Below are 22,279 nucleotides of genomic sequence, written 5' to 3'. Positions count from 1 at the left end.
GGGGCTGATACTGTTCTGAGATACTGAGCCCGAGGGGCAGATTTCTACTTATTATTTTGATACTGAGCCCGAGGGGCAGATTTCTAATTATTATTTTGATACTGAGCCCGAGGGGCAGATTTCTACTTATTATTTTGATACTGAGCTCGAGGGGCAGATTTCTAGTTATTATTTTTATACTGAGCCCGAGGGGTAGATTTCTACTTGTTGTTTTGATATTGAACCCGAGGGGCAGATTCTACTCGTCATTTTACTGCCAAATTACATGTTTTACTGGTTTAAAAGAAATTTCATATGATGTTTCACTGAATTGTTATTTTAAATGATTTCACTGCTTATGTATAGAATGTTGTGTACCTTAACGTGTTTTCTTACCTTCAGTCATTATTTATATTTATTACTCACTGGGTCGGAGTACTCACATTACTCCCTGCACCATGTGTGCAGGTATAGGTATTCCTGAGGCATATAGCGAGTTTTCTGTTGTTCAGTTTTCATCGGAGTTATCGAGGTAGCTCATGGCGTTCGCAGACCCGTTTTCTCCCTTATCTTCTGTTATTTATGATATCTTCAGACTTTGTTCCTAATTCCATACTTTGTAGAATTTTAGTAAACTCTGTAGTAGCTCATGACTTGTGATACCCCGGTTAGGGCTGAGTTGGGTTGGATTTCCGTATTTTATCTATACTTTCCGCTATTGGATATTATTACACCATGTTTATACTATAATTGTGTTAATTAATTGTCTTAAAAGGATGAATTGGGTTGAATGGATGGCCTTGTCTTCATGAGAGGCGCCATCATGACCAGGTTCGGGAATTGGGTCGTGACAATTTATCTCCTGTGTAATCACTCTTTTGACCTTATTACTTGATAATTATGCAATATTATAATCAACTTCTACTACATATGGTTCATTCTCCTCTCTACTTCTCTTGGCAGGATTCCTTGCAGGAGAAAGCATCTCATTATCAGCCATGAAAACCTACAAAAAGAAAATAGTTAACAGATAATCAGAAAAGACAAATAAATTATTAAAATCATATTGTAGATGAGAAACAGAATGTATGAGATACTAAAGTCACCCTCGTAAAATGGAAATGTCAGTTATACATAGAACCTTACATTCCATCACTATTAAGCTCGAGTTAATCAAGCTTAAATCTTCTAAAGGAAGACTCCTCCAACTACATTCATGCATGATATCACACTTCCTACCTCTCTGAGTAAGCATCAAGACTAAGAGTATATCCAAAGGGTATATAAGAAGAAGAAAAAAATTTAGTGTAGATAATGAGATCTACCTTAGATTAACAATAAACTTTCTTCTATGACTCTCGATGGGCTAAAAGGAGAGAGGGTCAGGAAAACATTCACCTATTTTTTTCTCTGTCATTGATTTGCTTTGACAAACCAGAAATATCTTCAGGTACTTCATCTCAAGGGCTCTCACGTTTCACACTTTGTGGTGCATCGACACCATTATATAATAACAAATTTCTGTTAAAGTTAAGGCTTTATCTCAGGAAAAAAGCTAGATTCAGCAGGTCGAAAACTGTCTTCAACTTCATGCTGGCTGTCATTGCAGGATAAAACCAACATCACCAGAAGTTTAATGTCCGGACCTATAAACATAGGATTTTCCCTCTTCAACAACAAAGAACATGGAAAATTGTACAGAATGTCCATGATTTGGGTAAAGGAGAGATGCAACTGGACTGCGGTCAGACATATAGTAAAATTTTCCACTAACTGTGAAAGTCAAACATCCCATCACAAAGAATTAACTCTGGAAACACTAATATACATGTAGTTGGGGAGCTTCTCGTCACCACCACAAATAGAGCAGTAAAAAACTAGAAATATCCTTTTATATTTGAAAAATGGAAAGGAAAACAATGTTTCAGCTCTGGACATACGATAAACATGAAAATAAGTTATACTCTATATTAGATACTCTGTATAAGTTTATCGTTCTCGCTAATCTTAACAATATTATAAACTTTCGCATGCACTTTAATGTTGGAGCTCTTAACAGTTACTTTAAACATGACTTTTTTGTCAAGAATGTCATATGACTCCACTGGATAGGAACACTCATCAACAGCACCAGAAGTCTAAGACCAGATTAGTGTTAGAAGTTCTAAAACACAAAAAGAAATAAAATAAAAAGTACATTTACTAAACCATCCCTTAAACCATTAGCCTACTTTTCATTCTGGTAGACTACATTACGTCATTTTATGATATACTTCTTATTTTGTTTCATTATTCACGTTAATTATATAATAACAATATCATTTGTCTACAAAGATTGTTGGTGCCAAAAAATGGCAAAGGGAATGGTATCAAAAAAATAATAGAGCTCTTTATTTTATGTGATATAACAAATGGCCAATTCCTATAACTATAAGGGTGTATTGGAGGTGCGAGTTAATTTTTACTATAATTTTGCATATATACCATATTTAACTTAATTGAAAAATTATATTATGAATTAAAATGAAAAAATTTACCTCTACTGAACTTTGATTTAACTCGTTAGCAGATTTCCCTATGAGTTTTATTGTTTCACGATCCCAAAGCAACAAAGATATAAAGCTAGTGCGATTCATTACTTGCACTTGAAGCTTGTACCTGAAAGATACGTTAAGAATAAGAAATTTAAACTTAATTTTTATTTAATTTTTTAAGTAAATAGAGAAGCTTATCAAACCTATGAATGTCAGAACTATCAAGGCGATCACATTTTTTGCGGTGAAATTTACTTCCAATTTTATCAACCTTCTCCGAGCATCTCTTGCACCCCTAATGTAACCATTATTTTTCAAGTTGAAGATTCACTACAGTCGCAACAATTCAAATTTAATTGTTGGAATATCAATCTAAATGCCAAGGAGCATAAGCTGTGAAAATTTCATTTTATTCCATTAAAAGATGATGTCCAAAACAAAATAGATATGCAGCGATAAGCAAAGATATTCAATTAGTTCCATTAATGTCGCTTATTAATTTTTGAATCTGATATTGAGGTATGTTATCATTATATTCCATTAAATGATGATCTTCTAAACCAAATAGATAAGCAGTAGTAAGCATCCAATCAGAAACAGAATAACTACGCTGAGAAGGTATTTGACTGATCCTGAAAGAGTTAGCTTCATTCAAACTTGCCAATATGTATTTACGCAAGGTTGTATTTGTTTTAAGTATAAACAATAATTTTTTTAGTATCCACATAAACTTAATTTTTCAAATAACCAACCTGGACTTAAAATCAACAGCTTGAGGAAGATTCGTATTAATCTAGAGCTTTGAAACATGCCAAGTAATACGCACAGAATACCTGCCTATATATAACATTAGTTTCAGAACCAAAAAATTAACATAAAATAAATCTCTCATGTCAGAAAGACAATTGAAATACCTTGAAATTTGTGTGCTTTTATCATCTGCATAACCACTATAACTGGCTGATTGGGTAATCCCTCCAAATATAGCAAAATTTGGTCTACGAATTCTCCTAAAAAATTGCCGAAATATTATTCCTCCTACATAAATTATATAACAACTTAATCACATGATAAGTAATCTTGTTAAAATATATAACAAAGTAAAGTATTATACGCAATCTTACTCATGATCTTCAAGCTCCACACTCGTAAAAGCACTAGTCTTATCACCTTGGTTATGTGATTTTACTTCACCATAACTTACAATCTCTCTTATGACATCTATAATATTATTTTTTTTAAAAAGTCACTACAAAGTTGATAAGACATTCAACTAAAAGAACTGCGAAAGGAATAATTACCAAAGAGTTCACTTTCATCAACATCAAGTTGATTTACTAAATACTCATAAGGTCTTAAGTCGAAGATACTCATACCAAAAAAGCTGATCATTTGATTCCTCTACAGTAGTCTTATGAGTAAATACCAACTTCAATTTATGCCCCGTGTATTTAAGTTTCATATTATTTGGTCCAACCACAAGTTCTTCATAAAGTACAAACCCAATTCCTCTATCTTTGGTTTGAACATACGTATAAGGATCGACCAACAGTCACATGAATCCGATCGCCCCATAAACAAACAATTCATAAATAATATTGAATCAGGGAAATTCTCAATTGTAGAGTATTGTCACATATTATATTAAACAATCAAGCACCAATGAGTAAAATATAATATTTGAATGCCTGACTTTCCCCAATAACACATAATGCAGATTTTATGTTAATTACAGTTCATATGACACTAATCTTAGATATTTTATAGTTTAATATATCCAAAAATGTTCTTGCCCATGAAAAAAGTTATTTAAAAAAAATACAAATGATTTCAAGTATATAAAAATTCTTTTCTACTTTAGAAAAAAGTATTTAGTTTAAGGCTTGGCGAACACTTCTTTACCTTTTTTACAGATAAACAAATAAAAAAGAATGCACCTTTTCATTTTAGAATAAGTAATATATTTCAATCTAGATCATAAAAAACTGAAATTGCAGTTGATTAAATACATGCAAAACCTGACGAATTCCATAGTACAAATTAGAAGATGGAGATTGTAGTCGAAATATGGGAAAAAAAATGCATCTAAAAAGGAATGCACCTTTTCGTCTTGAATAATTAATTCAAGGGAGAACAGATTGGCAGGTTTATCGTGGTCTGGAACGTGCCACAATCTCACTACTCGTACCATCAAATTCCAACTCATCTTGTTACTTGATATATCACTGGTATAGTCAACTTTTGCCGTCATATTTTGCCTTAGAGAAAGTTTGATCAAAGAATTGTTTGTACAAAAGTATATGCTCGGTGCAACTATAATATATATATATATATATACAACAACAACAACAACAACCCAGTATAATCCCACTTAGTGGGGTCTGGGGAGGGTAGTGTGTACGCAGACTTTACCCCTACCCTAGGGTAGAGAGACTGTTTCCAAATAGACCCTCGACATCCTTCCCTCCAAGAACTTCCCACCTTGCTCTTGGGGAGACTCGAACTCACAACCTCTCGGTTGGAAGTGGGGGTTGCTTACCATCATAGCAACCCCTCTTGTCATATATATATGTGTGTGTGTGTGTGTAAAGTATATAATATATATTTGCATATCATTTTACTTGCTATAAATAAGAAACAAAATACGTGTGTTTAAGTGCATTAATTTTACAAAAAAGAAATTTTCATAAAAAGAGCCGGAAAATATGTGATTCAGCCCATAAAATGTAAGCACAAATAGAAATTTGAATTCCAAGCAACTAATTTAGGGTTTATATCTAAAATTAAAGAGGAAAGTCATCTGCACAAACATACCTTGAATTGGATTTTGGTTGGAGATGATAAAATGTAATTACTGCTGGGAAATTATGAATCTTTTCCAAGTAGAAATCTCTCCATTTTAGATAATAACCATTCCGATCTGAGGAGGTCTTTGCGCGTTTCTGTTTTTGTAAACATACACTGTTTCTTGTTGTTAATTTTCTTCTCATCTTCCATGAGCAAGTGATGTTGACAATTGAGTTAAGATGAGAATTGAGAATTTTTTTTAGGAAGAGATAGAGATAAAAAAAAAACTTTAGTAAACATGAAACATGATTCTTTTGTTTAAGATGTAGTGTTTTTGTAATTTTCAGTATTTTTTAATCTATTTAGTTGAAAACATATACAATTAACGGTAAGTAGAATTTTCTAGAAAATAGGCGATAAAAGTGGGATGATTGAGTGTTTTTTGGCCAAAAAATCTGTATATTAAAATATTTATTTTAATTGAAATAAGTTGCCAAATATTTTGTTAATAGGTTGCCGCTTGGCTTTTTAATAACTTGCCACTTGGCTAAATGAGAAGACAAACTTTCTTACTTTTAATATATATATAGATTTCAGTGTTTTTTAATTTATTTAGTTGAAAACATATACAATCAACGGTAAGTGAAATTTTCTAGAAAAGAGGCGATAAAATTGGGATGATTGAGTGTTTTTTGGCCGAAAAATCTGTATATTAAAACATTTCTTTTAATTGAAATAAGTTGCCAAATGTCTTGTTAATAGATTGCCACTTGGCTTTTTAATAACTTATCACTTGGCTAAATGAGAAGACAAACTTTTTTGCTTTAATATATAGAGATTTGAAACCCTTTCATTCTATGTATGAACGTAGAATATCATTATCGCTTTAAATTTGTTTTAAGAAGTCAATTATTATTTAAATTAAGGGTTTACCAAATAACAATGATTTTTTTGTTAAGACTTTATAATGTATATATTTGAAGAGAAGGTAACGTAAATATAAATATAATAAAGGAACTTAAAAATGTGATTGTTAGTTATAGGTACTTTGAAGTGCATTATGACATTTGTAATTCCCTCCATAGTTATTAGACCATCGAGCAAGGTCAATAAACAAATTTATAAATTATAGAAAAATATTACTGAAAAATAAACTTTTTCAGTACTTGTAATTTAGTTATTTTTTAATAGTTAGGACTTTAAAATCAACTGAAATTTTAATTATTAAATATTTCCTTATTTAATTATGTAGAAGTCCTAATATTAAGGACTTTAAAATATATATTATTTGAGAGAAATAGGAGCATTAGGTTTCTTTTCCTCGTATATCCTAACGGCAATTTCCCTTGAAAATATGTTTCACATGCATTCTCTTATCAGGCAACTTATGAGTTTTGACCAGATGTCTCTATTTTTTGTTACTATTAAAAGTAAGAGAATTTTCTTTGATATTTGTTCAATAACTCATACACGGTTATAAATAAAATTTTATTTATGGTGAATATCTATATTTAGAGAGATTCTAGGGTTCATTACTTGGTGGCTAAGTCACCCTCTCCCTATAAATAGATGGTTCTATTCCATTGTAATTCATCCCAAAATCAATAAGAATTCTCTCTCTTTCTTTGCAATATTTTCTTTATTGTTTTATAGCACGTTATCATCACGAGACTCTACCGTCTCAAAAAGATTAAGAAACATGTTTTATGTTTCAATATCCAGTTACGCCTATACTGAAAGGTTGTGTACGTAAGTCAGCAGTGTTCGTTGTCTTCCCTTACCTCTTAGAGAAGAATTAGCAAACAACAATTGATCAAGACCTAGAAGACCTTTCAACTGTGAAGCAAGATTAGAAAACGTTCAACAGTTTTATCCAATGGATCAAACAAATGTCGATATCTCTCTAGGTAAACTTGTATCAAAGTTCAATTATAAAAATATTTGTTTAATTGATTCATGTACGACACATACAATATTCAAAGAGAAGAAATATTTCTCTCATTTAAGTATGTGTAAGGCAGATGTTACTACAATTTCTGGTAGTTGTAAATTAATTGAAGGCTATGGAATAGCTACTATAACTCTACCTAAGGGAACAATACTTATCATAGAGAATGCAATGTTCTCCTCCAAGTCCAAGAGGAACTTGTTGAGTTTTAAAGATATCCATCAAAATGGATATCATATTGAGACAATAGATGAGAATAATCTTGAATATCTCATCATTACCAAGAATGTCTCTGACCAAAAGAGGGTTATTGAGAAGTTCCCATCTTTATCTTGTGGCTTGTATTGGACAAGAATTAGTGCAATTGAAGCACATTCTATTGTAAACCAAAAGGTTACTGATTCCAATACTTTTGTACTTTGGCATGATCGATTGGGACACCCTGGATCGATTATGATGAGACGAATTATAGAAAACTCAAATGGGCATCCATTAAAGAATTTAAAGATTCTTTTAAATGATGAATTTTCTTGCACTTCTTGTTATCAAGGCAAGTTATTTATTAGACCATCACCAACAAAGGTTGGAATTGAGTCCCCTGCGTTTTTTGGAACGTATACAAGGGGATATTTGTGGACCTATTCACCCACCTAGTGGGTCGTTTAGATATTTTATGGTCTTAATAGATGTATCTTGTAGATGGTCCCATGTGTGCCTATTGTCAGCTCGCAACCTCGCGTTTGCAAAATTAATGGCACAAATAATTCGATTACGGGCACAATTTTCTGATAATCCAATTAAGTCTATTAGACTTGATAATGCTGCTGAGTTTTCATCCCAAGCATTTAATGATTATTGCTTATCAATTGAGATAAAAGTGGAACATCCTGTAGCTCATGTTCACACTCAAAATGGTCTTGCAAAGTCTTTAATTAAATGTCTGCAATTGATATCAAGATTGTTACTCATGAAAACGAGGCTTCCCACTTATGTTTGGGGTCACGCCACTTTGCATGCAGCAATGCCAGTTCGTCTCAGACCGACAAATTATCATAAATATTCTCCGTTGTAATTAGTTTTGGGTCATGAACCTAATATATCCCATTTAAGAATTTTTAGATGCGCTGTATATGTGCATGTAGCACCGCCATATCGCACCAAAATGGGTCCGCAAAGAAGGTTAGGAATATATGTTGGGTTTGAATCGCCCTCCATCATTCGCTACCTAGAAACATTGACGGGGGATTTGTTTACTGCACGATTTGCAGACTGTCGATTCGATGAGACACTTTTTCCAAAATTAGGGGGAGAAGTTGGTGAAACCAAATGGAAAATTTTGTGGAAAAATCCATCATTATCTCATCTAGATCCACATGCCTCTATTTGTGAAAAAGAGGTGCAAAAGATTATCCATTTGTAAATAATCGCAAATCAAATGCCAGACGCATTTACGGATTTGAAAAGGATAACAAAATCAATATCCCTGCAGAGAATGTTCCAATCTGTATTGATGTCCCTATTGGACAATCTTCTAGTGTCATAGCTAATGAGTCAAAAGCATGCCTAAAACGTGGCAGACCAATAGGTTCAAAAGATCGAAATCCTAAAAAAAGGAAAATAAATAATCAAAATGACACTATGAAAGAATCTCATGAAGAAATCCACGATTTAATAAATTCTGAGATTCATGAGGAATCCACTGAGCCCGAGGCTCAAGAAAATAAGGAACTATCAATAAATCCAATCGATATTGAGACAAATTTGAATCGAGTGGATATAGTGGTGGATTATGTCTTTGCATATAATGTTGCATCTAGCATTATGCAAGAAAGTGAGGATCTTGAACCTCAATCTGTTGGAGAATGTCGACAAAGACTTGATTGGCCAAAATGGCAAGAAGCAATCCAATCAGAGTTGAATTCACTTGCAAAACGTGAAGTGTTTAGGCCTGTAGTCCAAACACCTAATGGTGTTAAGCCTGTTGGCTATAAATGGGTCTTTGTATGCAAGAGAAATGAGAAAAAGGAGGTACAAAGATATAAGGCACGCCTTGTTGCACAAGGATTTTCACAAAGGCCTGGTGTCGATTATGAAGAGACATATTCACCCGTTATGGATGCTATAACTTTCCGTTATCTCATTAGTTTTGCTGTCCATGAAAGACATACATTTAATGGATGTGGTTACTGCCTACCTTTATGACTCACTTGATAATGAGTGTCACACCTCCTTTTTCACTACACCCCGCAAAGGGCATGAAGGAGTTTTTCCAATTAAAGGACAATCGGAACGGGATTTAGTTATTAATTATTCAGAGTCACCACTTGGGAGATTAATGGTGTCCCAAGTCACCGGTTGAATCCCGAACCGAGGAAAAATATGACTCTGTTAACAGTCCGCGAACCAGAAATCTGAGTAAGGAATTCTGTTAACCCGGGAGAAGGTGTTAGGCATTCCCGAGCTCCGTGGTTCTAGCACGGTCGCTTAACCGTTGTACTTGATTTTATCTGATTTTAATACATGCTAGCTCATGTGCCTTTTTATTAATCTTACACCGCTTATATTATAATTATTTTTAAAGAATTCGGACGTCATGAAAACGCATTTCGAACCACGTCGCAATCAATGCACCCGTAATTATCAACACATTTCGACTTCGTCGAGATTTGGATTTGAGTCGCATCAATGCGCACTCGAGTTTAAAGAAGGTTATTTAATTAAACTGTGCCTAAAGATACTAACGTAGTGTTACTTTGGTGAAAAGCCATGAAGTTCGCTAAACGGCCATCCAAATTCTAGTTATTTCGATAATTATTTACTAAGGGCCCCATATTTATTTATTTTGTGCGGTAAGGCCCGTCTCAATTTGGTAAACCTCTTTTCTACCGTTACTTATTTTATAGGAATTACGATGTCGCGAAAACACATTTCGAACCATGTCACAATCAATGCACCCGCGGTTATCGACACATTTCGGCTTCATCGAGATTTGGATTTGGGTAGCATCAATGCGCACCCGAGTTTAAGAAGGTTTATTCAATTAAATCGAACCCAAAGATTATAACGTAATATGATTTTAAAGAGGACCATGGAATTTGTTAAATGGCCCTCCCAATTTCTAATCATTTTAGTAGCCCATTGTTGACAGTCCGCGCATGTGACTTATTTCGGCAAGGCGAGTAGTAATTCCGAAATAGCTACGATTTTCTATTTATTTGCATGCCTCTAAAAGACTAGTTAATTTGGATTGTAATGAAATAAAATAAGGACCAAATTTAAAAGAGAACTGGGCCTGCCCGTGGCCTCAGCGTGATCCAAGCGGCCCAATGAGGATGGGTTTATTTCTATTGTAGCAATGAATCCTTATACTAAAAATGTGAATTCTCAGAATCCCTAAATGATTTATCCTACACATTGCCTATCACGATCTGCTATTTTCAATGAATTAAGTCAATCATGCATGAGTTTGCTTCATGATTTCCAACTGATTTCTATACCAATTCATTAACCGTAATTAAGATCTTCCAAACGATTTTAGAACCTTAAAAACAAAAGCAAACCTTCTATTATACTATGATGATAAAATACCAATGACTAAGCTAAATGTCATCAAACTTGCTCATGGGTTTTCATGTCATGCACACAAGTCTGATTGCTTCTAATGACTAATGGAACTCACATGAATTTTCAGATCAGCCCAGGCCCATGTTCAAAGCTTTTTCAAATGTCCAATTTAACAGTTCTAAACTATGCATCATTCAACATGTAATATACCTTACTGAGCAAGTTTAATTATACACATTCTGCCAATTACACAACAAGAGACTATACTACTACTATCATTAAAGATGCAGGCTACTTTCAGTTGAATAACAGGCCTTGGGACACCTCATTTCAACTTCAACGAACATACATCATTGAGATTCAGGGAGATGTACATGGAACTGGAATGTGAAAATAGAGAAAATGTGAGGATTCAGGTACTTGGAACAACAACAGCAACAAACCCAGCAATGTGATATCACAGAAACACAGACAGAGTACTTCGAAAATCAGAAATGTAAGCCAATTCCCACAGATCCGTCTAACATACCCCATGTCCCTCACAGCTGAAGTTCAAAGCTAGTAATGAGACTCTGAAACTGTTTCAGATTTCCATATTTCGATGTTTTATTTTTGAATAACTTCAGAATTGAAATGCTAGTTAAAAAAGAATAAATGCTCAAGTTAAGACTTAGGGCTCAAGGCAGAAGAACTGAGAGAAGACCCCCCTTTCCCAAGGCATCTAATGCCCTTTTATAGGCAACCCCAAAGAGAACAAACTAAGTCCTGATTTTCTAATTAGTCCCTCTCTATTTTCACTTTGGTCCCTCTATTTTTATCTTGCTAAACAAGTAACTGCAGTGTACTTATTAAGATCTACACTTGAAACCCATTCTAGAAGGTCCTAAAGCATTCCTCTACCCATACAATACCCATACTGCCCTTCCCTATACCTTGATATTACTATTCCTATCAGAACTACCCTTTTCTATACCCAGATTACCCCTGAGAGCCTTTCAGAATCACTGACCCTACCCTTATCCTTAATAACCAAAACCCAATACCCTAACACAGTCTGAAAATAACTAAAATCAATTAGCTAACAATCAGAAACCAGCTAAGATTAATCAAATGACAATCAGAAACCAGCTACAATTAATCAACTAACAAACAGAAACCAACTAACCAGACTGATTGCCCCAATTACGTTCAATTAACCAACTCAATCAAACTAAAAATGAAATTAAACTGAACTTAAGCCACCACGATTAACATTAAAAGAACTTAAACTAATTCTTAAACCAAAACTTATACACATTCAACCAATTAACAAACTCAGAGTCAATAGTAATCAACAGAATCTAACTATCACAATTAAACCATAAAATTAACAGAACAATAATGAAACAACGATTGCAAATAATATTTTAATCATGCGAGCTAAAGAAGCAGTGAAAAAAGAAAAGAAAAACTCACAAAGGCAAAAGGGGTTCCGGCCAGTCATGAATATATGAATCCTTTCAGATTTTTGACGTGTAACATCCCTAACCATGTGTTCTTACACGAGAACACATGGTTAAGGGTGCTACGGTTTGAAATCAAAAGTATTTGATTTTAGGGTTTGGGCCGCGATTCTTAGATCTAAGATTTGGGTTGTTTCAAGGTGATTTGAAAGGAAACAACCACAGATTAGTGTTGAGGAAAGGCTGGGGGTTGTAGGGTGTGATTTTGGGCCGATTTGGACAAACTTTCACTTGGCCGGAAAACTTCAAATCAAGATTCGAAGAGTTCCGGCCCTATTCGAGGCAAACCAACGGGTGTAATAGAAAGAGGAGGGTGAGGGGAGCCCATGGTGTTAATTTCAGGGTGAACGGCGTAGTTCGCGTTCACCGCCGGCAAGGAATTTTAGGGCGGCGCGGATTAGGGTTTGGGGAGAAGGGGTTGGGTGAGGAAGACGATGTAAATGGGGGTAGGGGGGTCTGGTTTGGACACTTAAATATTAGAAACCTCGTTAGTTCCGGACCGTTGGATTGATGCGATCCAACGGTCCTGATCCAAAGGCCTTGAAACGACACCGTTTCATTTAACAAGGGGGGGGGGGACCGGGTATGGACTTGGGCTGGACTTACTTTTCAAAGTTTAATGCGTTTGGGCCGGAGGTATTTTGTGTATTTGGCCCAAATTTCCGGATCTCAAACAAGCTCACTTCCATTATATATTTTTCATTTCTTTTTGCAATCTTGTATTTTTTGTATTTATTTTCTGATTTTTTCAAAGATGTGAATTTAAACTAACAATTAAGCTAAAACCAATTAATGCCTAAAATTAACTTAATAACTATTTGTGACTGTTTCTCAATTAAAATAATAAAACGCCAAAGTAAACTATTTTTGTCATTTTCTTCACATCCTATTCTAAAACAAGTTAATGCCTAATTAATACTAAAGTATAAAATTAAATCCTAAATGCAAAAAGAAATACGTATTTTTGTATTTTGTAAAAATTAACACGCACAAAATAACAATGCAACAATTATCGGAAGATGACACCAAAACGCACAAAAACTGTAAAAATAAAGAAAAATTATTTTGTTTGGGATTTTGGGAATTATTCATATATAAGGCAAAAATCACGTGCTCACAGCTGCCCCACTTTGCTCGGAAACACGAAAGGTTTTCGGACAAAGACAAGTGAGCAAATACGAGCGATTTTTGCCCGTTCGAAAATTCCATGTGAAGCATTTTGAAAAGCTTGACCGCATCTTGCTTCGGAGGTTGCCTACATATCCTGGGCTAAACAGGAATCAGGTCAGTGTAGTTCAGGAGTGTCTGGTAGTTGGGACTACCAGGAACTGTGACTGCACTGTGCTTGTTGCTGTTACTACTGCTGACCTCCCTTATTACATCGTGTCAAAGATACAGAAGCTAAACTAACTATGCTCTATGAATTATAAAAATCCTATCTAAATTCTTCAAACTTGCTCTTGTACTTCCTTGTCGCCTTGTTCTTCCTCGATAAAAATCCATGTTGCTATTCCCTGGTTGACTGAGATGTTATTCCCTTTCTCCCCACTGTTGAACTTAAATAAACTCTAACTTGAATGTATTCCTCTGTTATTCAGGCGGGCTCCTGACTGCCGAACTTAAAATATCTAACACCTCCATTTTCCAGGCGGGCTCCTGATTGTTTGAAATTCAAAATACGTGTCTTTGTTTTCCAGTCGGACTCCTGACTTCAAAGATGTAACTTGTATGTCTCTGTTCTTCAGGCGGACTCCTTACTTCATAGATGTAACTTGTATGCCTCTGTTCTTCAGGCGGACTCCTGATTGCTAAAACTGAACTGCAGGTCTCTATTCTCCAGGCGGACTCCTGATTAAAATGTATGTCTCTATTCTCCAGGCGGACTCCTGATTGCTAAAATTAAATTGTATGTCTCTGTTTTCCAGGCGGACTCCTGATTACCAAAATTAAATTGTATGTCTCTGTTTTCCAGGCGGACTCCTGATTGCTAAAATTAAAATGTATGTCTCTATTCTCCAGGCAGACTCCTGACTACTTGCATTTATTCTAATCACGCGAACTTCACGACCAAGTTCCATTCCTCTTATGTACTTCAAGATTATCTTTTTTTAATCAAACCGCACTTTGCGGTCAAACCTGATTGCTGCTTGCTTTTCCTTCTTGGAGAATTCCTCCTCACCGACTAACTTTCTGCCCCTGTTACAATCAAAGAACATTTCGTCAGTTTAAAATGGTGGTTAGTTGATGGCATTCATGCTGAAAGATCCTTCCCCCGCATTGCTTTGTGTTGACTGATTTCCCCATACTGTTCCTGAACTGCTTGACTTTCTGAGACCTTTTGTTTGAGCTTTTGCCTTTCCCACGACATTTCCCAATCATTTCCCCGATGAAACTTCCGTTAATTCCCCCAATTTCTGACCACCTGAATGCTTTTATACCCATACTGTTGTCTCATCTTTCCGACACTTTTGCCTGAACTTCCATATTTCCCATAACATTTCCCAAATATTTTGCCGATGTAACTTCCGGTGACTTCCCCTATTCTATTTACATCATGTTGTTTTGACATGCTTTGACCACGTCGTGCTTTACAATTCCGGAAGATGGTAGTGAGCTTTGAAGTCCCTTCTGCCCGCTTTGGCCAAACTAGCACTGGAATATCTCTGCTAAATAAAAAACCTCAACAGAAAATGAAATGCAACGATTCTTGAGTTAAGGATAAGAAGAACCCAAAACCAGATGACTGTTTTTAGGAAAAGAAGGAAAAGAAACTTATCTGAGCGAGACAGCTGGTACCCATGGTCATGACATGCATTTTGGATTAACCGGCCCAATCTGTCCAAATGTCCAGCTTTCAATTGCCATACTTTGCTGCGCAGAACTTCCATCAATTGTTTGAATTACCCAGACCTTACCCTTGTTTTTCCGCGGTGCCTCGAAACATTCTTCCTCCCACAAACCTTTTGCCTTTTAACCATCTTCCAACTCAATTTCGCCTCAATGTGCCCGCGAGGGTTTTCACCAATAAGACTTTCTCGTTTATTTTTCTCTCAGCTCTCGTTGCCTTACGGTGCCCGCGAGGGTTTTCACCGATAAGACTCTCTCATTTTGCTTTCGTTTTTTTTCCCGCTTGAATCAGAGTGTCGCCGCTGATACGAATTACCGTCACCTGCTCGACCTGGCATTTCTTAGAGATTGATCAAAAGGTCTTTCTTTGGACTGTAATGTAGGCTTTTGGATGGGGTTAGAAAGAAAATGTATAAAAGGCTCAAAACAATTTCAAAATGGGTTAAAATTACAACTTTCGGAATCCAACTTCTCACAACAACCACAATTTCTGCCCCAGTTTCTTGCTTGGGGACTTTTGGATTTTTGTTTTGGTATGACTGAACCTCAGAGAGGCTGCCTATGTACCCTTTCGGGATCAAGTCAAACGTAGTTCACTGTATTTAACTTCTGTTGTTGTGATTTTCTTTCTTTCTTTCTTTTTCCTTTCTTTTCCTTTCTTTTCTTTTCTTCTCTTTTTCCTTCTTTTCTTTTTCTTTTCTTTCTTTTCTTTTCTTTTTCTCTTTCTTTTCCTTTTCTTCTCTTTTTTCTTTTCTTTTTTTTCTCTTTTTTTTCCTTTTTTTTGTTTTCTCTTCTTTCCTTTATGTTCGGCACCTGTGTTCTCTGATAGTGCCGCTGATTCCGGAAGAGGGGTATGAAAAATAAGTAAGGCTCGAAGGGGATAACAAGGGATAAGAGTGTTTGGATAGCAGGACAAAATGCCTTCATCATTTCAATATTTAAGATATGTCAAATACAAACAGATACATTCAGAAAATAAAGAAACCATACATAGTATCTCTTGACCGCATCAGAATTGATGGCCATTTCTACATATTTTCCTTCCACATCTATCAAATACAATGCTCCATTAGACAACACTCTGGTTACTACAAATGGTCCCTGCCAGTTCGGGGCAAATTTTCCTTTCGCTTCAGCCCAATGAGGCAAGATCCGTCTCAGGACTAATTGCCCGACTTCGAATTTCCTTGGACGCACTTTCTTGTTGTATGCTCTTGCCATTCTTCGTTGGTACAGTTGGCCATGACACACTGATGTCAATCTCTTCTCGTCGATCAAACTCAACTGCTCAAGATGACTTTTCATCCATTCATCATCATCGATCTCAGCCTCTGCAATGATTCGCAGAGATGGGATTTCCACTTCTGCGGGTATTACTGCATCGGTACCACATACCAGTGAGTAAGGATTCGCCCCCACCAAGGTACGAACGGTGGTGCGATATCCTAACAATGCAAAAGGCAATTTTTCGTGCCATTGTCTGGATCCTTCAACTATATTCCGGAGTATTTTCTCTATATTCTTATTGGCTGCTTCAACCGCACCATTTGCCTTGGGACGGTATGGAGTAGAATGCCTATGAGTAATCTTAAACTGCTCGCATGTCTCTTTCATCAAATGACTATTAAGATTAGCCCCATTATCTGTGATGATTACTTTTGGGATCCCAAACCGACAGATGATATTTGCATGCACGAAGTCAACTACAGCCTTCTTGGTCACAGACTTGAACGTCTTAGCTTCCACCCATTTGGTAAAATAATCTATAGCTACCAAGATAAACATGTGCCCACTTGATGCTGCTGGATCAATTGGCCCAATCACATCCATGCCCCATGCAACAAAAGGCCATGGCGCAGACATCGTATGTAATTCTGATGGTGGAGAATGAATCAAATCTCCATGTACTTGGCATTGATGACACTTACGCACAAAATCGATACAATCTCGTTCCATCGTGAGCCAATAATAACCTACTCGGAGAATCTTCTTTGCTAGAACATACCCACTCATATGCGGTCCGCAAACTCCGGAATGCACCTCAGTCATGACAGTTGTGGCCTGTCGTGCATCTATACATCTCAACAAATCGAGATCTGGCGTTCTTTTGTACAGTACCCCTCCACTAAGGAAAAACCCACTTGCCAACCGTCGAATTGTTCTTTTCTGATCACCGGTGGCCTGCGTTGGATGTATTCCTGCTTTGATATACTCTTTGATATCATGGAACCACGGCTCTCCGTCGATTTCCTCTTCTATCACATTACAGTAAGCATGCTGATCACGGACCTGAATCTGCAACGGATCAACATAAGCCTTATCTGCGTCAGCAACCTCATTATGAATCCTTGGAATGTGCCTGAATTCTATGGCCTAAAAATGCTGGCAAAGCTCATGCAGACACTGTCGATACGGTATAAGCTTCAAGTCCCGTGTTTCCCATTCCCCTTGAATCTGGTGTACCAGTAGGTCCGAGTCACCCATGACCAAGACTTCCCGTACACCCATATCCACAGCTAATCTCAATCCCAATATGCACGCCTCATATTCTGCCATATTGTTTGTACAGTAGAAACGAAGCCAGGCTGTAACAGGGTAATGCTGACCTGTTTCCGAAATAAGTACTGCTCCTATTCCCATGCCCTTCATATTTGCAGCCCCATCAAAGAAAAGTTTCCATCCCGACTTCTCAGCTTGTTCCAATTCGTCAATGTGCATTACCTCTTCATCAGGGAAATAAGTTTTCAAAGGCTCATAATCTTCATCAACGGGGTTCTCCGCCAAGTGATCGGCTAATGCCTGTGCTTTCATGGCAGTCCGGGTCACATATATAATGTCGAACTCTGTAAGCAAGATCTGCTACTTTGCAAGCCTTTATGTGGGCATGGGTTTCTGAAAAATATACTTCAACGGGTCCAGGCGAGATATAAGGTAAGTGGTGTAGGATGACAAGTAATGTTTCAATTTCTGTGCTACCCAAGTTAGGGCACAACATGTCCTTTCCAGATGAGTATACTTGACCTCGTAAGATGTGAACTTCTTACTGAGATAGTAGATAGCCTACTCCTTTCTGCCCGTAACATCATGCTGCCCCAGCACACAGCCGAATGAACTGTCCACAACTGTCAGATATAAAATCAAAGGTCTCCCTGGTTCTGGCGGAACCAACACAGGTGGGTTTGACAAATACTCCTTTATCTTATCGAAAGCCTCTTGACATTCATCAGTCCACTTGACCGCGACATCTTTCTTTAACAATTTGAAAATTGGTTCACACGTTGCCGTGAGCTGAGCAATGAACCTGCTGATATAGTTCAGTCTTCCCAAAAAACTCATCACCTCGGTTTTGTTTCTTGGAGGTGGCAACTCCTGAATAGCTTTGATCTTTGACGGGTCTAGTTCAATACCCCTCCGGCTGACTATAAATCCCAACAACTTCCCAGATGGCACCCTGAAAGCACATTTCGCAGGATTGAGCTTAAGATTGTACCTGCGAAGCCTTTGAAAGAATTTTCTCAAGTCTCTGACATGGTCGGATTGTTGTCTAGACTTCACGATCACATCATCCACGTATACCTCGATTTCTTTATGTATCATATCATGGAAGATAGTTGTCATGACCCTCATATAAGTTGCCCCAACATTTTTCAAACCAAACGGCATGACCCGATAACAATACGTTCCCCACGGCGTAATGAATGTCGTCTTTCCTGCATCTTCCTCGTCCATTAGAATCTGATGATAACCCGCATAACAATCCACAAAAGAGCCAATATCATGTTTGGCACAATTGTCGATTAGTATATGGATGTTGGGCAATGGGAAATTATCTTTTGGACTTGCTTTGTTAAGGTCTCGATAATCGATGCACACCCTGGTCTTGTCATCTTTCTTTGGCACAGGCACGACATTAGCTAACCAAGTGGGATACCGTGTAACCTGAATGACCCTTGCCTCAAACTTCTTGGTGATCTCTTCTTTGATCTTCACACTTATGTCCGTTTTGAACTTTCTCAACTTCTGCTTGACAGGGAGGAGTGCTGGATCAGTAGGCAATTTATGAACCACCAAATCGGTGCTTAGACCCGGCATATCATCCTAAGACCATGCAAAAACGTCTTTGTACTCATGCAATACTTTGATTATCTCCTCCTTGAGTTGTGGCTCCAAATGAACACTTATTTTTGTTTCCCGTACATTATCTTGGTCCCCTAAATTAACTGCTTCTGTGTCATTTAGGTTAGGTTTGGGTTTTTCTTCAAAATGACTTAATTCTTTACTAATTTCCTCGTAAGCTTCATCATTGTTACAATCCACCCCATCATCACACTCGATCTCTTGTATTATTACTTCTGAACTAGATTGGTTTTTAAAACTGGGCCGAAGATTCCTCATGCATGTCATGTCATTGATATCAGCATAAAAAGAACTGTAGAAAGAAAGAAAAGAAAAGAAAATGGAAAGAGAATTAGGGACGAAGAAAATTGCATTTCATTAAACGTAAAGACAACAAGGTTTTAACTCATCCAAACGGACGGAACATAGCAACTGGATTACAAACCCTGGAATAATCCAGGTGACAAAAAGGAAAACAAGACCCACTACCACGACTCCCTCCGAACTGGAAGAGGAGTAGCTTCCCAATTGTTGATGTTAGCACGTGGCCCGATGTACTGTATGTCTGCTCTGCTTGACCCTTCCCCGGCCTCAACCATGTTTACTTCAGCAAATACTTTCTCAAACACCTTATCCAAATTCCCCTTCGCCTCAATTAACGAACCTGACGTCTTTGCCAATGACTGTTTCTTAATACCCGACCTGACGAAGGACCTGGACAATCGAGGAATTGGTTTAGGGAGCACCCAAGCTTTCTTCTTCAATTTACGGGCCTTTCTGACATCTGCCGCTGTTGGTTTTAACCCTAACCCGAAGGTGTCCAGATTTTTGGACAAAGACACAGGTTGAGTAATGCCCTGCAGTTCAACCCCCAAACCCTTCCCGGGCACGAACCCGTTATTCAGCATTTCTGACACTACTATGACGGTCGCAGCTGACACCCTGGGACAGGGCATGCTTTTACCCTCAGGCACCCTGCTCACCGGAACCGTGTCGAGGATCTGATACACCCATGGACCCTTATCATCTTCGGTCTCTATAAAGGGTACAATGGCATCATTCATGGTGCACGAGGGATCTTCCCCATGTAACACAATTTCTTGTATGTCCCACTCGAATTTGATCATTTGGTGAAGTGTGGAGGGCACGGCTTTTTCTACATGATTCCATGGTCGACCCAACAAAAGATTATAGGATACTGCATCATCCAACACCTGAAATTCCATCGCAAACTCGACTGGGCCAATAGTCAATTCGAGTACGATATCCCCTACCGTGTTTGTTCCCCCTCCGTCGAACCCCCGAACACAAATGCTATTTTTGCGGATTCTATCCTCATCAATCTTTAACTTGTTCAATGTGGATGACATGCAAATATTAGTGCTCGACCCGTTATCGATTAGTGCCCGAGTAACCATTGAACTTTCACATTTGACCGTCAAATACAGAGCCTTGTTGTGTTCTGTGCCTTCCATAGGCAATTCTTCATCAGAAAATGCTACCCTACTCACTTCAAAGATCTTGTTAGCAATTGTCTCTAAATGGTTCACTGAAATTTTGTCAGGCACATGAGCCTCATTCAATATCTTCATTAACGCTCGGCAGTGCTCCTCAGAGTGAATTAATAACGACAACAACGAGATTTGGGCTGGTGTTTTTCTTAGTTGTTCAATAATGGAATAATCTTGTACTTTCATCCTTTTCAGAAACTCTTCTGCCTCTTCTTCCGTTACAGCTTTTTTAACTGGCACTGGGTTATCTCTTGCGCCCTTAGCCTTTCTCAACTCTTCGGGAGCGAAACAACGTCCCGACCGGGTTAGTCCTTGTGCTTCACAACTCTCTTCCTCAATTTCCTTTCCTTTGTATGTCACCACTACCTTGTCATATTTCCACGGTACGGCTTTGCTATCCACCATGGGTAACTGGACTACCGGTTTTATGACAACCGGTTCTACATAAGCTCCCTTCACAACCACCACGTGCGCTGATACTGACCCTGGTACCACTATCTTGACTGGCTCCTGCTTTTTCTCGACCACAAACGGTCCCTTCCCCATTACTAACATTGGCTTGTCTTTTATTGCTTTTAACTGAACCACTGGCCTTGCACTCACTGTCTTTTCTTTGGCTTCCATAGAACGAATCACCATAACCACCTGCGAAGGTTTCTTAGGCTCTGCCCCTTTATGTATTAGTTCAATCATGTTGGTCTCATAATGCGCTGGTAACGGATTTTGATTGATGTTTGGGGCCTCTGGAGACTGTACCTCAATACGGCGATTATCAATGAGCTCTTGGATTGCATTTTTCAATTCCCAACACTTTTCAGTATCGTGCCCCGACATCCCTGAGCAATACTCGCAACTAACAGAGTGGTCCAGGTTTCTGGGAAGAGGGTTTGGTGCTTTGGATTCAACTGGGGTCAGCATCCCCAACTGTTTCAATCTGTGGAAGAGAGAAGTGTAAGATTCTCCCAGCGGAGTAAATGTTTTTCTGTTTGGGGCCTTCTCATTTCTAAAAGCTTGGTTTGGGCGGAAGCTGGTTCCTGGTCTGTTTGTCCTGGGCGGTGGATAGGTGTTTTGTGGGGGTGGATGTGTGTTTTGGGGGTTCGGTGCACGCCATTGTGAGTGCACCGGGGGCTGAGTGTAGGTCTGGGCGTGGTGAATAGAAAAGCGTGGTTGTGGTGGTGGATAATAGTGTTGCGGCGGGACATATGGGGTATATTAATAGTTTGGGTGGTGGGGTCTGGGTTGGTTGTAGTAGGGTGGAGGGTTATTGTGCTTGGACCAAACATTAGCTTCAACTGCAGCAACTTCCTCTTTCTTCTTCTTCCCCAGCACACCACCAGTGCCGCTTTGGATGGCCTGGGTGGTTGCTTTCAACGCCGAGTAGCTCAAGATTTTGTTAGATTTCAACCCTTCTTCAATCATGGCTCCCATCTTGACCACTTCATTAAACGACTTTCCGACAGATGTCACTAGATGACCAAAATAGGTAGGTTC

At 37.8% G+C, this 22,279-nt stretch overlaps 1 long non-coding RNA gene across 1 annotated transcript; it reads right to left on the bottom strand.

The window, feature by feature from the left end:
* Positions 1-828: 828 nt before the first annotated feature.
* Positions 829-5,610, bottom strand: LOC104218052 (uncharacterized). Its single transcript, XR_708896.2, has 5 exons — positions 5,328-5,610; positions 3,428-3,523; positions 3,266-3,350; positions 2,517-2,637; positions 829-985 (listed from the first exon to the last, which is right to left on the bottom strand). It is a non-coding gene; the product is annotated as an uncharacterized lncRNA (long non-coding RNA).
* Positions 5,611-22,279: the final 16,669 nt, after the last annotated feature.

The sequence above is a fragment of the Nicotiana sylvestris genome, chromosome 8, assembly GCF_000393655.2.
Source record: "Nicotiana sylvestris chromosome 8, ASM39365v2, whole genome shotgun sequence".
In the NCBI taxonomy this organism is placed as follows: Eukaryota; Viridiplantae; Streptophyta; class Magnoliopsida; order Solanales; family Solanaceae; genus Nicotiana; species Nicotiana sylvestris.
Note: the sequence above shows the minus strand (reverse complement) of the source record. Positions and strands in the feature narration are given on the sequence as shown.